The sequence below is a fragment of the Peromyscus californicus genome, unplaced genomic scaffold (genome assembly GCF_007827085.1).
Source record: "Peromyscus californicus insignis strain IS unplaced genomic scaffold, ASM782708v3 Scaffold_4__1_contigs__length_199733344, whole genome shotgun sequence".
Classification (NCBI taxonomy): domain Eukaryota; kingdom Metazoa; phylum Chordata; class Mammalia; order Rodentia; family Cricetidae; genus Peromyscus; species Peromyscus californicus.
Genome location: NW_026294562.1, coordinates 114,083,423 through 114,099,632, shown reverse-complemented (window position 1 = coordinate 114,099,632; position 16,210 = coordinate 114,083,423). Strand labels below are relative to the sequence as shown.

Genomic DNA, 16,210 nt, shown 5'->3' with positions numbered 1-16,210 from the left:
CACACTGATAATAGTTTATAAACGTCCACCACTTTTGTGAGTTAGCTATACACTGGTGTGTTTCACAAGCATTCTTGTACTGTGCACAACTCTTGTGAGCTCACTATATACCAGGTGTGTTTCACAAGCGTTCTTGTGCTCAGTCCTTACAAGATCCTATAATTTCATAGGAAATGAAAGAAATGGATGTGACATTCTGTCATTGTCTTATTCTTAAATTCACACTGTGACTGTTAAATACATTCACCTGCATGTCAGGAGTTACACTTTGTCATATGAATGAAGTAATGACAATAATATAGGACCACCATATTGGGAATACTAAAATGATAGGGTAAGAAAGGGAATAGTACAAATGTGGAGTACATAACATAGCTTGGTACTTCTGATTCTCCTGGGAGACTGGGAAGTTCCAGGAAGTGGGAGCATATGCAAGACTGCAAGACCCAGGATCCTTTGTGGTACAAAAAGGCATTGCACTTAAAATTGGGCCTTTCACTGATCTCTGATTTGTTAGTACAAGTTTTCTTTTCTACGCTCACTCTCAGCTCCCTTTTTGGTTTATATTTTAAATCTCAATCTTAAAAGAAAGTATCTTTGAACATAAATTTATTTCATTCATTTTACTTTTAATTGGCGTATAATATAACACAAGTTTATGACATGCACTGTACTGCCTTGCCTCATTTATTCATTGGATAATAGTCAATGTAGGACACTTAGCATATTCATCACCTTAGCTTGTTATAGTTTTCTGTGTGAATTTAAATATATCTTTTAGATTATTAGGATTTCAATCTGTATACTTTTTGTCATGGCTGTTCTACTTTTGTTAGTGTAAAATATTTAGATATTTGTGAAGCCCAAGCATTTTTGTTTGGGATTCAGGTGTGCATAAGACAGGTATTGTCTCTTTACTTATGGAGTTCATATGTAGACTTCATTATAGACATTTGTACATGTTCCCAGAAAATTGTGGGTGAAATTTCTTCAATAGCCATCATTTAAAGTGGGTTGGGGGTGCTCTATTACATAGTACTCTGACTATAAATATGATAATTATTGTATATCTTAAATATAGCTATATATGTTAAAATAGGGAGAATAATACATTTCACTAAACAGGTTTACTTTGATTTCAACCTTACCTGTATTCCTATGGGAAAATGACCTTGCTCAAGATCAGTGGCTATAGGGATAGAAAAGAAAAAATTTGTTTGAGAGTATCCCTAAAGTGTAAACCCAGCAGGATTAAGTTGCCGCTTAACTCACAAAATGAGAAAAAGGGGAAGGGAATTGGTGGTCTCTGATGGGGTCCTACCTGAAACAGTGTCTGTTATAGTGATTTCCAGGACACACTCATTACCTGGCCCACCTATGTGCTACCTCGAAGCTTTCCTGTGTGTAGAGGTCATTGTTCCCAGTTCCCAGTGTTGTCTTTTTAAAAAGGCTCTCCTGTTCTAGAGCATGTCTCCAGTTCTTTTAGTCCTTAATTGCTCATTTCTTATTATTCTTCCCTTGGTTCTTAATTAACTTACAGAAGTTTCACAACTACAGTCTTGCCCTGGATGTTAGCCTGGATTTTCTTTTTCATTTCAAAATATAAACTAATTCACTCTCTCTTTTTCCCAAGTCACACACTCCACCTTCATATCTTCTGCATTTTCCTTCAGATTTTTCCTTTCTTCCTCCCTCGCTTCCTTCTTTCTTTCCTTCCTTCCTTCTTCCCTTCCTTCCTTCCTTTCTTTTTCTTTCTTTTTTAAACTCTTCAGCTAGGCATAAGGAGACATAGGGTTCTGGATTACTTTTTGTAGCTATGGGTAAACTGGACCAAATGATTTCTATGGAGAAGTGGTCTTTTATTACTCTTTCATTGCATTAAAAACCATCAAGTATTTCTTACGTACCAGTTAGGAATTCTGTGAGTGAAACTGCAAAAGTTTGTAAAACAGACACAATTTTGTCTTCATAGAGAGCCATAGCGCAGCGTAAGTAAAATCTATAGTGTGCTGAATAGTGATTGACAACTAATAAGAAAAAAGAGAGGAGGCTATGAGCTATGGGGGATTGGAATTACTTTGGGGCCTAAGAACTTCCTTCACTTTGTTTTCCTCACTTTGCTCTGACGTTCTTGGTTCATTCACTGCAGTGCCAAACTGTATGTGTTTGAGAACACTATGCTCATTAACTTAAGGTCTGGCTGACCCTCCCACTTAAGTACTGCATTTCTAATCCTTCAAGTTCCCACTAGTGTTAAGTCTGAAGAGAGGCTGTGCACAAGTGTGGGAGAGCAGGGCATGGAATTTCACAGCAATGTGTCCACGAGAGTACAAGACCTTGTGGTGAACCACGAATCCACATTGTACTTCCCTCTTCTCTGTAAGCAATGCAGTTGGAGTTGCCCTTCTGAGTTTCCTCAAGCAAACGGCTGGCTGACACTAGGTTAACTTTCCCCAGCAGTATTAGGAACCTCTGAAATAATATGCATCATGGACATAGTGAAGTGACAAGCTGCTCACAGATCTGAGAAAACAGGTCTGCTAACTTTTGAGTACAGCATTGCACCCTTTATGAAGCTGAGCCCCAGGTTAGACTGCTGTTGGTTCCTGAGATGACAGCATTTGGGAACAGCAAACAGTTCCTTCTTTGATTGCATTTGGGGTCAGGGGACATGTCGAGTAGAAAGCATTTTTATAAAGGAGATCTTTAAACAGTTAAAGATCTCTTGCATGACATCATAATCAGCTGGCAATGAACATCTGATTTCCATTCTTCTCCTTTTACATCTCCAAAACTACTAATGAGCCAAAGCCACACGCTCTGGCTTACCCTCATGGACACTTCCTGTTAGAGATCCTGTGGAAAGCAGCAGCAGCAGCCTTGCCCTTTCTTAAATGAAACTAGAGCTTGTGATTGAAACCACTGTCTGCCCTGCTGCTGACTCTATCGCTGAGTAGGACTTCCATTTTCTGTAGCAACTTTGTGTGAGAGCCTTTGTACCTGTTATTATTGCTGGAACAATATGGTAGCCCCTGGCTGACTAACAAATTTTAAAATGAAAACAATATATATCTTTATTGTGGTACATCTAATCTTTAGATTATCTCTTTTTATACTAAATTCAAAGGAAAGAAAAATGATCTTTACTAAATCAGATTTTCTGTGCAGTCTGCCTGAATGAATGCTCCCTGTGGATTCTCTAGGTAGCATGTGATTGTTTGCTCAAATGTCTCAGTTTCCCCCAAACATTCCTGGTTTATGCTTGCTATTTTAAAATAATTATTAAAATTTCCTACACTTATATGTGTACATTGCTCAGGAGCCCAGTCTATCTTACTCTTTCAATTTACTCTAACAATGAATGTTTTATGCTTTCCTGTGGTCATAGATAATCTTCTTAATGTGCTTTCATACTAAAAGTCTGGGGTCCTGCCATCTGGGCTCATCTCAAGTGTTGACTGAACCCTACTACCTGCTAACAGGTTCACCTGGTGCGTTACTGGTGCCTTTTATCTGAGTCTTCCCTCTTACAGCTTTGGGATTTGCTTTCTCTCCACCTTCTGAAGTTGTTGTAATCATTGTGAAAATGTATTTGGATTTCTCAGATGCATTAAATCTGATTCCACTGTATATACACACAGACACACACAGACACACACACACACACACACACACACACACACACACACACACACACACACACACACACACTCCTACTGATTGTTACCGTAGCCCAGCAGCTAGAGCTAGTCTGGTTTTTACTTTCTGTGTTTGGCTCTGAGGCACACAGAGCTGCACTCTGTTGAGAAAAGTCCTCCTGTATCTTAGCCTTCCCCCCCCCCCCCCCCCCCGCCTGCCACTCACTTCCTATTGGTCTTCAAGTGTAGTGCTTCAGGTGTAGTTGTGTTCACAAGTAGGACATTAGGTGCCAACAGTGTAGCCGGAAATAATGAAGCATGTTGTACCTGTGTAGTACTGAGATGAGTCAAATCCACAGAGGAAAACCTACAGTGTCTTCATTCTTGTTTTCCTTTAGCTCAAGCCCCATTTCTGACAAATTTCCTCAACTATTTCTATTCTGTGTATAGTGATTCTCTATACCCACATCTCCAAGAGTGCTCTAGGATCAATAGGTACATTGGGAAGCAACTAATTTAAATTAAATCTCCCAAATTTGGCTTAAAAGTAAATATGCCTGTGGATGCCTTCTGCTCAGAGAATGAATGTGCTTGACTGTACACCTTCTGAGATGGTGCGACTTATTGTAGTAGAAGAGTGGACATTTTACACTGCAGCGGTTTTTGGAATTTTAGTAAGTGCTAAACATATTTATTATCTTTAGGGATTTTTTTTAGCTCACCTATGCAAAAAAAATCTATAAATCTTTTGTTTTGTTTTGCTTTGCTTTGCTTTGCTTTCCTTCCTTCCTTCCTTCCTTCCTTCCTTCCTTCCTTCCTTCCTTTTTCTTTCTTTCTTCGTTTGTTTGTTTGTTTGTTTCTTTTTTTTTCTTTCACTTTTGAGACAAGTCTTGCACATCCTAGGCTGGCCTCAAACTCACTGTGTAGCCAAGGCAGACTTTATAGTGTTGATCTTTCTGCCACCACATTCTAAGCCCTGGGATTCTAAGCATGTGCCCACAGATTTCATGAGGTGATACAAATTGAACTGAACTCTAAGCTTTGCATAGTCTTGACAAGCACACTATAATATGCTATTTATAATAGTTTTATTACTTTTATCTGTTTTGGTGTGTGTGTGTTGACACATGTCCAAGAATAACCTTTAAAAAGGAGCAGGTCTTTCCTCCCACCATGTGGGTTCCAGGAGTGGAAGGTTGTCAGACTGGACAGCAAGCACCACTACCCACGAAACCATCCCACTTCTTCATAGTTTCCTCAGTTGCTTCTTCTGGAAGTAGGACAGGAAGCACCTCTAGTCACTGAGCCGTCTCTCCAACCCTTGATGTTACTTTGTACAAAGATTTTTGTGTAAGAACCCACTCAATTATTTGTAAGCCTTCATGGAGTAGGCATTATTATCATTCAAAAGAAATAAAAATTGAGGCACAGGTGACCACCCTAAAGTTGCCTAGTTATTTTATTTCTTTATTTTAATACACATTTCTTTATATCTAATTATAGTGCATTTTAAAAATTAAGGTGTGGCCTGTAGTCTGATGCTGTGTCATAACACGCAGCAGGTTTTTTTTTTTCCCTGTTTCTTCTATTAGACAACTGTATCAAGTGGCAGTTCCTAAGTGTTTTGCCCCATGTTAAACAGAGCAGTGGGAATGATAACCTAGAATTATGTTGTTGTTGTTGTAAAGGGAAAGTTTTCGTGTGTTTCATTAAATTTAGTGAGCTCTTTTATTATTTTTAAGCTATTCAGAAGTTGGCATAGAAAGTAGTTAAGATTGGCGAGTTTTCTGGAAGCTTTTTCAAGGGTAGTCTCACACATCATTTATTTTACAGGCACGTAGAAAATAAACAGTTATAAAACTTGCATTTATACAAACTGGAATTGCATAGATAATTGAACTTGGGTATGGGTAAATAGTTACTCTAATTTCTTTTTTAATGAGTTGAACATAACACATTATTTTAAAAATCTTTTTCTATTAAATCAAGTAATAATCCATCTCTGATTCTTTCTAGTTTTCAAATGTCAAAATGTGAAAAAAAGAAACCTTGATAGTCCCTTGTGTATTCATTGATGAGCACAATTTGTATCAGGTGACCTCTTTCAGGATCTGTGTTATGAATGGTGTACCCTAAGCACATAGTGTTTTGAAAGAAACATTTTTTTTTTTTAACAAAGTCCTAAGGAAAATACATCAGTTTACACACTCAGCTCCAATGGATTTCAATGAAGTTAGAGGATGCAGCTAGACTGACTTCTCTGGCCATGGCTTTTAACCTGGTCATACATTTTACCCTGCATTTTTAGTTCTTCTGGTTGGAGCTGTTAGAACTTGGGAACATAAAAGAATGAGACCCATTTGAAATCTAAAGTCAATTTGAAGTTAGAAGGTATAATTTAAAGGAGATTATGGGTGTGTTTAATAGTCGTGATTGGTTTCATAATGACTACCAGTCTGTATTACCTATCACTAGATAGGCTGACATCCCATTTCAGGATAGTAGAAAAAGACTGTAAGCAAATATAACCATGGTTTGGTGATTAGAAGGCACAGTATTGTACCTGTCACTCTGTCCTTCATATTTCTTGATTTTATAACTCAGACTTCCAACCTTTACTTTTTCACAGTTAGAAAACTATAGTATCTCATCTTGAGACTTGTTCAGGGGAGCCTAGTTTAGGTACATTGCTGTGGAATATCGTTCTGTATGCTGTGAATGTGTGTTGCTCTGATTGGTTGATAAATAAAACGCTGATTGGCCAGTAGCCAGGCAGGAAGATAGGCAGGATAAGCAGACAAGAATTCTGGGAAGAGGAAGGCTGAGTCAGGATTGGCCAGACAGGCACAGAGGAAGCAAGATGTGAAGGCAAAACGGAAAAAAGGTACCAAGCCACATGCTAAACACAGATAAGAATTATGGGTTAATTTAAATGGAAGAGCTAGTGAATAATAAGCCTGAGTAAATGGCCAAGCAGTTATATTAAGCTTTTCTGTGATTATTTTATAAAAAGCTGTGGGACTGTGGGTGAGAGATTTGTCCTGACCACGGGCCAGGCGGGACACAGAAAAACTTCCAACTATATGCCATATGCTGAAACTCACCCTGAACAGGGATTGTTTTTTATTTATTTACTGCCTAGATCAATAATCTCCAATAAGGTCCATTTATTAATGATTAATATTCAGACAACTTAGCAAGTGTCAGTAAACTTTGACCCATGGGCAACATACAAGCCCCTTCTGTATTAACCTAAGCTTCTATTAGAGCAGATCTGTGCTCCTGGTTTACAGGTTACTAATGGCTCCTGTACTGCTTCAACTACAGAGGCCTTGTAACCTGCACATCTAAGTTACACAGAGGCATTGTAGATTGCAAACCCTGAACTGTTCAATATCTGTCCCTTTTTAAAGTTTGCCATGGATGTTTTATTACAAAAACAGCTTCTCTTATCAAAGTATTATGGGTTTACATAAAATACTATGCTATTGATTTCCTTCAAACAAGTTTGTAAATAAGCTTCTGTTAGTTTTCTGTTTTACAGATGAGGATATTAAAGTTTAAAGTAGAAAGTGTAAATGACTAGCCACAGTACTCATGCTTAGCATGTAAGAAAGGTGAGATTTCAATGCAGGTGTCTCAACAGCACATCTTAATCACCCAAGCACCACATTGTGCTACCTTGTAGCTTTCCCCTGTGCCCGTCTATAATAACTACTTACTGAGCAACTGACACTTGCAGATAGTAAAGTCTGAGCCTGTTTTCCAGAAGATTAGGGTCTAATGAGAGGACACATGCAATGAAAATAGGCCTTTCTTTCACTGTGACAAAATGCCCAACAGAAGTACCTCAGAAGAAAGAGAGGTCTACATAGATTTCTCAGTCCACGGTTTCAGAGGTTTCAATCCATGGTTTTTTGACTGAGGTGAGGGCAACATCATGTGAATCAGAAAAAGACAGGAGCAAGGATAGACTGGGTAAGATCAGGGGAAACAGAAAAAGAGAGAAAAAAGGGAGGACTAGGAAAGAGAGAGTGAGGCTAAGAAGAAGAGGAAACATGGACAAGAAGTACTCTTTTAGGGTACACCCCTCATGACCTACTTAACCTAAGTATACCCCAACTTTGAGAACTTCTACTGCCTCCTAATAATGCCATAAAATTATGAATTAGGCTGGAGATTTACCTCAGTGTCAAAGCATTTGCCCAACAAATACAGGTCTCTGGGTTCAGTCGCTAGTCCAAATAAATAAATAAATAAACAAACAAACAAACAAACAAACAAACAAATAAATAAATAAATAAATAAAATCCAGACATTATGGGGAAAGAGAGTCTAAATTGGAGGTCTCCATCGTGTCCCTTCCCTAGGAAAATGGGTAACCCCTGGAAAGAGGGAGAGGAAAGATTATAGGAGTCAGCGGGGGTGTAGGACACCAGGAGAGCATGGCCCAGTGAATCAAGTAAGCAGGGTGGCAAGGTGGGCTTCCTTGGGTCTGCATCAAGTCCTCTGCATACATATTATGGCTGTTAGCTTAGTGTTTTTGTGGGACTCTTACCAGTGGGAGCAGGGGTGTCTCTGACTCTTTTGCCTGCTCTTGAGACTTTTCCTCCTATTGGGTTCCCTTGTCCAGCCTCAATATGAGGGCCCTTTGCCTCATCTTGTTATACTTTATTTTGTCCTCTTTGACTGTTGTCTCTTGGCTTGCTGTTTTCTGAAGAGGAAATGGGGGTGGTGGATCTGGGGCAGAGAGGATGTGAGGGTTAACTGGGAAAAATAGAGGAAGGGGAAACTGTGGTCAGGATGTATTATATGAGAGAAGAATCTATTTTCAATAAAAAAATACATTTTAAAAAAAAACTTCTTGCAGTGGGTGACAATTTATACAACTGATCAATATGCAGAGAATTTGGAGTGCTCAGCCCTAATTGGGACATGTCTATTACTCTTCTTCCTCTTGTGATTCAGAGTCATTGCAGAAGATGGAACAGAAAGACTTTAAAAGATAGAGATAGTGGATAACTACAGCAAAATAGTGTTTTCTGAACACATAAAGCAATTGGACATACGGATTCAGGTTGTATCAGCATATACAAGACCTATGTAAGGATCGAGCCAGACCAAATCTCAGCATGGAGAGGGAAAGTGGGCATGAAGTCTTACTTCCGGTTGAGAATCTATTGGCAATTAATGGCTTCTGGGAAAGGAAGTGTCAGTTTTCTTCAGCGATTCAACCCTTGAGTGGCTAACTGTGCCCCAGTTGACAGCCTTACACCCCATGCATGTACAGACAGCACTAAGTGGACTCAGTGTTTGTGGAGGTTTGAAAGAAATTGGCCACCAAAGGGAGTGGCACTATCAGGAGGTGTGGCCTTTTTGGACTAGGTGTCACTGTGGAGGTGTCCTTTGAGTTCTTATATATGCTCAGGCCACCCTCAATGAGCCAGACCACTTCCTATTGCCTGTAAGTCAAGATGTGGAACTCTCAGCTCTCTCTCCAGCACCATGTCTGCCTGCATGCCACCATGTTGCACCATGATGATAATGGACTAAACCTATGAAAATGTAAGACACCCCAATTAAATATTTTTCCTTTATAAGAGTTGCCATGGTCATGGTGTCTCTGTACAGCAACATAGACCTTAACTAAAACAGTGCTTTTAGCATTTTTTTTAATGAACACTTGGAATTTGGAGAGAATAGGGCAGATGTGGGTCATAGATGAGGGATTAGAGTGGTAGGAATGGGGAATGAACTTGACCAAAAATGTTATATTCAAGTATGAAATTTTCAAATGCCATACATAGACATACATAACACACCTCTATGAAGTCACTGCACCTGGATTCCAAAGGCTTTTCTGAAAATCCTGTTAATCAAATCATGGAATTCTCTGTAGTTACTCCCTTAGTGCCTTGAATTTCTTAAGTCTTCTTTGAAACACATTCAGAGTGCAAGAGTATGATTTGCAGGGAGGACTGAGTATCAGAATTGGAGAGGAGAGAATGGGGGAGCTCCTTTAATGAAAACTCAAAGAACTTTGCCAGATACCTTGGTAGATGGTCCCATTGCCTCCATCCTTCTCCTGAGAGATATATTGTATGGGTTTAGAGATGGTTCTTGTAGGAATGAATTCACTGTGGGAAAGGGAACAAAAGTTACATACTAATGAGCTTATCTAGAGGAAGGCTGGAGTTAACAGGATCTCTAAGAAGTGGATTATTTTTGTTTTGTTTGCATGTGTGTTATGTGCATGTGCATATGTGTGTTCACAAAGGTGTGGCTGCACAAATGTGAGGGAATGCATATGCATGTGTGCACATGCATGTGGAGGCCCAGATTCACTATCAAGTGTCTTTGTTTACAATCACTTCCCACCTTATTTATTGAGTCATGGTCTCTCTCTGACTCCAGCTAGTCTCACTAATCAACTTGCCTAGAGGATCCTCTGTTTCTGTCACTCAAGTGCTAGTATTGCAAGGGGCTCATTATTACTGCCAAGCTTTTATGTGGGTTTTGGGGATCTGAACTCCATTCCTCATGCTTGCAAGGCAAGTGCTTTATCCACTGATCTACCTCCCTAGACACTCAAAATTTCATTTTGCACTCTCTTTTAATCATTTCCCAACTCTACATCATACTTATTTCAATAGATTTTTTTTAAGAAAAAAAGAGCTATGCACTTCTTTTTGGAATTGCAAAGATTAAAGATCCTCCCAAGGCTCCACCTAGCTCAAGCTTCATATGAAACACGAAAACCCTTCTTCATAAAACTGCAGGTAATAAGAACATCTCATAAAGCTCTGGGGTGTTAGGGATGAAAATACTGCTTGTGTGCAGCCAGGTGTAAGTTATAACTAAATTTTGAACTCTAGACTCTACCAGTAGACCACATTGGTCATCACCCTCATTCAAGAGATGATTAAATACAACCAGAATTTGCATATGGATTCTTGTTTCTGTTTGAATATCTACCTTCAGGTGTTAATTCTTTCCACTCTTTAGATTTCCATCTCTTTATAGATCTGTGCCTTCATACCACCCAGAGATTGCAAAACTGATGTGTCTAGACTGCAGTGCATTTCTACAAATACCATCATCTTGTTTAGATGTTAGCTAACTTCACATAGAATTAGCTAAACTAATCTTTACTATAGCCTCTTACTCATCCTTTAGGATCCTCTCTCCTGAGCATCAACAATTCCCATAGAGAGCCTCTTGACTGCTTCCCCAGAGCTTTGCTGTTTATTTATTTATTTGTTTGTTTGTTTATTTATTTATACTTCATCTCTTTCCATAATTATGCTGCTGCATGGCATGAAGTCTTCTCTCGGTCTTTGTACCCTTCTGCTTGGAAGAATCTACTTCCTACCTTTATGAACATAGTTCTCTTCATTCAGGACTCAGCTTCATATACAAGATTACTGACCACAGGTTATCTCTTCCTTCACTTCAGACTTTATGTAGTAATCATTTCTTCTATAGCTTGGGCCCTACCCTCATCTGTGAGTGTCCCTGTTAGTCACCCAATGCAATGTCTATTACAGAGAAGGTGATCGCTTTGTCAGAAGCTACTGAATAGAAGAGCATTGTTTACTGCCGTGCCTTTCAAGGCCACTTCCAGAAGATTTGTCTACTGTATTATTCTCTCCCTGCCATTTATGGACAATTTCTATCTTTAGAGAACTCTAACTCTGCAGAGGAGAAAAACTGAATTACTTCTGTGTTTTCCAGAAGGACTCTACAGTATGTAAGTCCTTTAATCTAGAAAGCTCTCCAGACACTTAGCACAGGAAGCAGATTGCTGCTGTGCCCTGCTGTGTGGATGGGGAATGGGACCAGAGAGGAGAAATGAAGGTGAAGGAGGCCTCCTCCTCCCTCAATGCCCTCCGTCCTAAACTGGGATTGCAGATTCTGATAATGCTACCTAGAGTCCAGTAAGAACCTGACATTAGTCTGTGGATCTGATCCCCCAGGGTATTCTACATTTTCTCCTCACTGATTTTCTTTTCCATGGTCCTCTCATGTCTTTCTGGTACTGTCATTTGTGGCATACAAAATGGCTATCATATTTGTCTGTTTTTACTAATAAAGAACAGAATTCTAAGAAAACTTTATAAAATTTCTTTAAAAAGTTTGTTCATTCATTTATATGTATGTGTGCTTGCTTAACTGAGTTTCTATGAACTTCGTGTGTATAGGAGTCTGAGGAGGCCAAAAGTGGACATCAAATCTCCCAGAACTGGAGATAAAGGTGGTTGTGAGCCACAATGTGCATGTTAAGAACAGAATTCAGGCCTTCTACAAGAATAATAAGCATGCTAAGCCACCCCTAGAGCCCCAGGAAAGTTTTTCAATGATGTTTATTGAACATATCAGGCCTCATCTTCAGATCTAGGCCAATGATCTGCCCACTGATAATGAATGAGTTTTGAAGAGGCCTTCACATCAGGGACATCTAAGGGGCTTATTGAAATTGTAGGTGCTTTGGTCTAATTTTTAGAAATAACTGTAGAAAAATGCAATTTTTTTTTTTTTTTTGGAAAACACTGCTTTAGTGACTTTGATTTGGAAACTAATTAACATCATTGTATTAGTGTTCATTCATTCATTCATTCCCAAAGCATTCTGTGAATGTCTGCTGTGTTTACAGGTGGGCCTTTTGCTAAGTGCTGAGACACTGAAAACTAAGGTCAGTTTCTCTTAATCAAAGAGCCCCTGGTCCCCTAGGAGAAAGCTCACAAAACAACTCTGGTACAGTGTGAAGTCTGATTTAAAAAAAAGTCCTCTCAGTAAGAACTGTGAGAGAATTTGCTAGTAAAACTGCTACCCACATCTTTGCAAAGCACCTTGCTTTCTGTTTGATCAGGGTCACTGAGCATAAGGAGGTACCAAGGAAAGACTCAAGGGAAACTCAGGATAACTCCTTTTTCGTGGGTGTAGAGTGGAGCCTTAGGAACTACATTAGGGACCCAGGGACTGTTGAAGGCACTCAAACTTCTCATCTTAATGTCAAGTGTCTACGCAAGAGCATGTTGCTGCTACTCCAGAGTTATCTAACTTTACAAGTCCTTAGAAAATTGTCACTACAAGGCCACAGAGAATTCTAATATTAATGAAACTTTATAAACATGCATGTTTTCTTTTAAAGGGACTTTCTCCTAAGTTATTCAGTTATTCATTCTACCAACTTCTCACCAACCTTTACGAAGCACAAGCAGATGCTGGAGAAGGTAACTTATTTGTCTGGGATCATCTGTTTAGCTTGTGGCAGAGTCTGAATTAGAATGCAGCTCTCTTTATCCAAACCTCATATTCCATGTTATTTTCCTCATTTCCAAAAATATAAATAGAAGTTTCCTATTATTTTGTCTTAGTCTGTGGAACATAGACAAACATACATGTTGTTTGCTGTATTAGGTGACTTCCTGTCCATGTCTGTGTCCACTTCAATGACCCCAAATCTCTCCAGTGCCACTGCTTTTAGTTCAATCCTAAGTAATGACTCTATCTGATATAATTAAACATGACAACTTTATTTCCATAAGTAGTTTGTAATTAAGAATTATCCTCAGTGAAACTTTACTCTTCAGTGTTTTCAAAAATTCTCCCTCATACTGATTATTCTGTTGAGATAGCTTTGTTCTAGTAGGCTCCATCCCAGGCTCCTCTATTTCCCACTTCCTGTTTGTTTTGATTGCCCTGAAGACTCATCATACAGCTTGGAATTCCGGAACTTCACTCTTCTCCTCAATGGGGTCGCCTTTGCTCTTCCACTTTATGACTCACCCGCTCCCTGGTGCCCTGTGCTACAGCTCTGTTTTATGGGAACACAGGCTTCTGAGATTGTTTAGGGAACGCTACATGGACATTTCAGATTCTGATAGCTTCAAGTATGAGTTTTCTCAGCTTCACTCAATTTTAGTTCTCTGGATGGGTATCAAATTTTAGATTCAAAACTATTTCCCTTTGTAGCTGGAAAGCCTTGCTCCACTGTTGCGTAACACTGTGTGTTGCTCTGTAGAGGGCGCCTACCTTCTGATGCTTACAAGTTTATGTTGAAGATATTTTCCATTGTCTGTCAGGTTTGGGGGTCATATACTTAAGCCTGGTAATCTGTAATTTCACACATTATTGCAGTCTATTGCTGTTGCTCATTTATCTTCCTGGACTCCGAGTCCTTTTAACATAGACACTTGTAGTTTAAAAAAAAAATATTCCTTTGGTAGTTTTCTACTTTTTTGTTGTTCTTTCCTTTTGATTTTTCTGATTTAGTGTGACTTCATTTAAGTCTGTGAACTTTTCACTTTTCCACATAATTTCAATGCTTTTCAATCTTTATTTTATTGTATTCATTTTGATTAAACATTCTATTCTTTTATTATTAAGCTATTTGGAGGATATGGGTATATTTGATTCAGACTCTAGATGTTGCCGATGTTGCTGGTATTTTAGGTAGTAGAATGCAGAAGGAATGGAGTGCTACATTCTTTCAGTCTGTCCCTCTGACTTTAGCTACCTTAATATGTAATTTTAGGGATGGTTGGATTCTGTGAACATGAAGTTTCTCTCATCTGCATCTCCCTCTACATGAACTTCAGACTATGCTATCTACATGCTAACCAACCCATTACCAATTTTCCATTACCTCCAAGTTTCTAAAACTATGTCAAGATCTCATAAATGCACATTTTTCTTATTCTAATCATTAAGATGCTATTTAATGTATTGTATTACTCTCAGGTGATTTTTGCAGAATATTGGTAAAGAAAATAAATGGGCACATTTCCTTGTCCTGCCATGCCTAACTGAAATGTGTGCATGTTCTTGTTTACTTGCTGATTGCTTTCTCACTCCACTCCTTGTTAATATATAACAATTATTGCAATTGAAAAATAGTATTTTGTCCTAATTTTATCATGTGGAGAGTAAAATGTAGCAGTAGATGAGTAAGTAGACTTTACTTCCAGTCATCCAGTTAGTATCCGAGCTGGGACTGAAATTCGTGACAGTTGATTCACCAACATGCTCTCCTTGCCAGCTTCCTACTTAAAATAAAAAAAAAAAAAAAGGACAAAAACTGTGCCTCCTCTGTCAGAACCAATGTCTCTCTCCTCTTTCTAAACCTGGCAAGGGTTTTCCTGCTTCAGGAGGGCTTCATTGTTAAGACCTGTTTGCCTTCTCCCTCCTCATGCTACTTCATTGTTTTCTGTATTGACTTTGTTTGGCCCCTGTTTTGTGGTGCTTTGCCTTCTCTGATGGTGTCTTGTTTGCCGTCTTTGAAGCATTCTTGATTTGTTGGTGACAGCCTTATCATCCCAAGGCCTTCCATTTCATCTCTGTCTGCTTCACTGCAAGTGAGATATTGATTTGTTGCAAGAGCCTGCTGAGATTGGGGGAAAATCAATATCCCATTAGACTTAAGTGAGGAGTAGCAGAGCTCCTCAGCCGCCAGCCCACTGACCTGACATGCTGGGACAGTACTCAAAGGCCTGCTTAGCCCGCTGTGCCCAGTTATATCCTAAAACAATGAGAATGTCATAGGGAGAAGGAAGGTGGCCCAGTAGGGAGAGGCAGCACTTTCCTATACTCTGATAAATCTGAAAGAACACATCTGTGACTTCAAAAAGCGGTGAAAAGTGTGGAATGGCGACAGAAGATCACAGTAATTTTTGGACTGTAAGAGACTAGATAAAATATAGAACTATTGAATGGTAACTTTATAAGGGAATTCACAGTCGAACCCAGAATGCTGAAAGAGAGAATTGGGCTTGTGCCAAAAGAAAGCAATGGAAAATCTGTAAATGTGAAAGCAAAAGACCTGTAAGACCCATAGAGAGGCTGCTGGGTGAGGATGCACCCACTGTCAGTCATGCTTCATTACCGCCTATAATGCTGGAGTAAGGAAGGAACAGATCCCAAGAGAAACTTTCCAATCAAGCTGCTCAGCTGGGAGGGGGGTGCTTAGAGAGACAATGCTGCACCATGGTGTCACTAAAACACCAAACCCTCATCTTCCCATTAACAGTGTGAGGCCCAGAGAACCTCATAGGAACCAACCTAAACTCAAGCTTAGGAGAGCAAACTTATTCAAGCCAAGGCTAATGATGCTGACACGAGCAATCCAAGCATTAGTAAGATGAGAATATAGGTAAATAGGGCCTGCCACATCAGAGCCTTGGGTGCTGATATCTACTCAGGGAAGTGTACCAGTCTTGCACATTAGTGGGTGAGGTACTCCGGGCAACACTTAATATGGATGTCTGGGAAACTCCAGGAGGATGGCCCACTCTTTCTGATGTTTGTGCAGAAATCCAGCACAGATCCATACTGACCAATCAAATATGCCAGGTTTCATCTGGAGATACAAACAGCATGTCCCATCATCAATTTGCTCTAGAAAATATTTCATTGTAACATGAATCCTAAATATTCTTATTAACAAAATACACCAGGGGTGAAAGCTGAAAGATCAGAGGAATAGAACAAGCCAGCCACAAGTTCTTTCCACTAGGAAATCCTCAGCCCAAGAGAGCTACTTCATATATACTCATGCCTTATATACCTTTCTG

At 39.3% G+C, this 16,210-nt stretch overlaps 1 protein-coding gene across 1 annotated transcript in view; it reads left to right on the top strand.

The window, feature by feature from the left end:
• Rab38 (RAB38, member RAS oncogene family) overlaps nucleotides 1-16,210 on the top strand; it is a 63,757-nt gene that overhangs the window by 23,829 nt on the left and 23,718 nt on the right. The window lies entirely within an intron of this gene.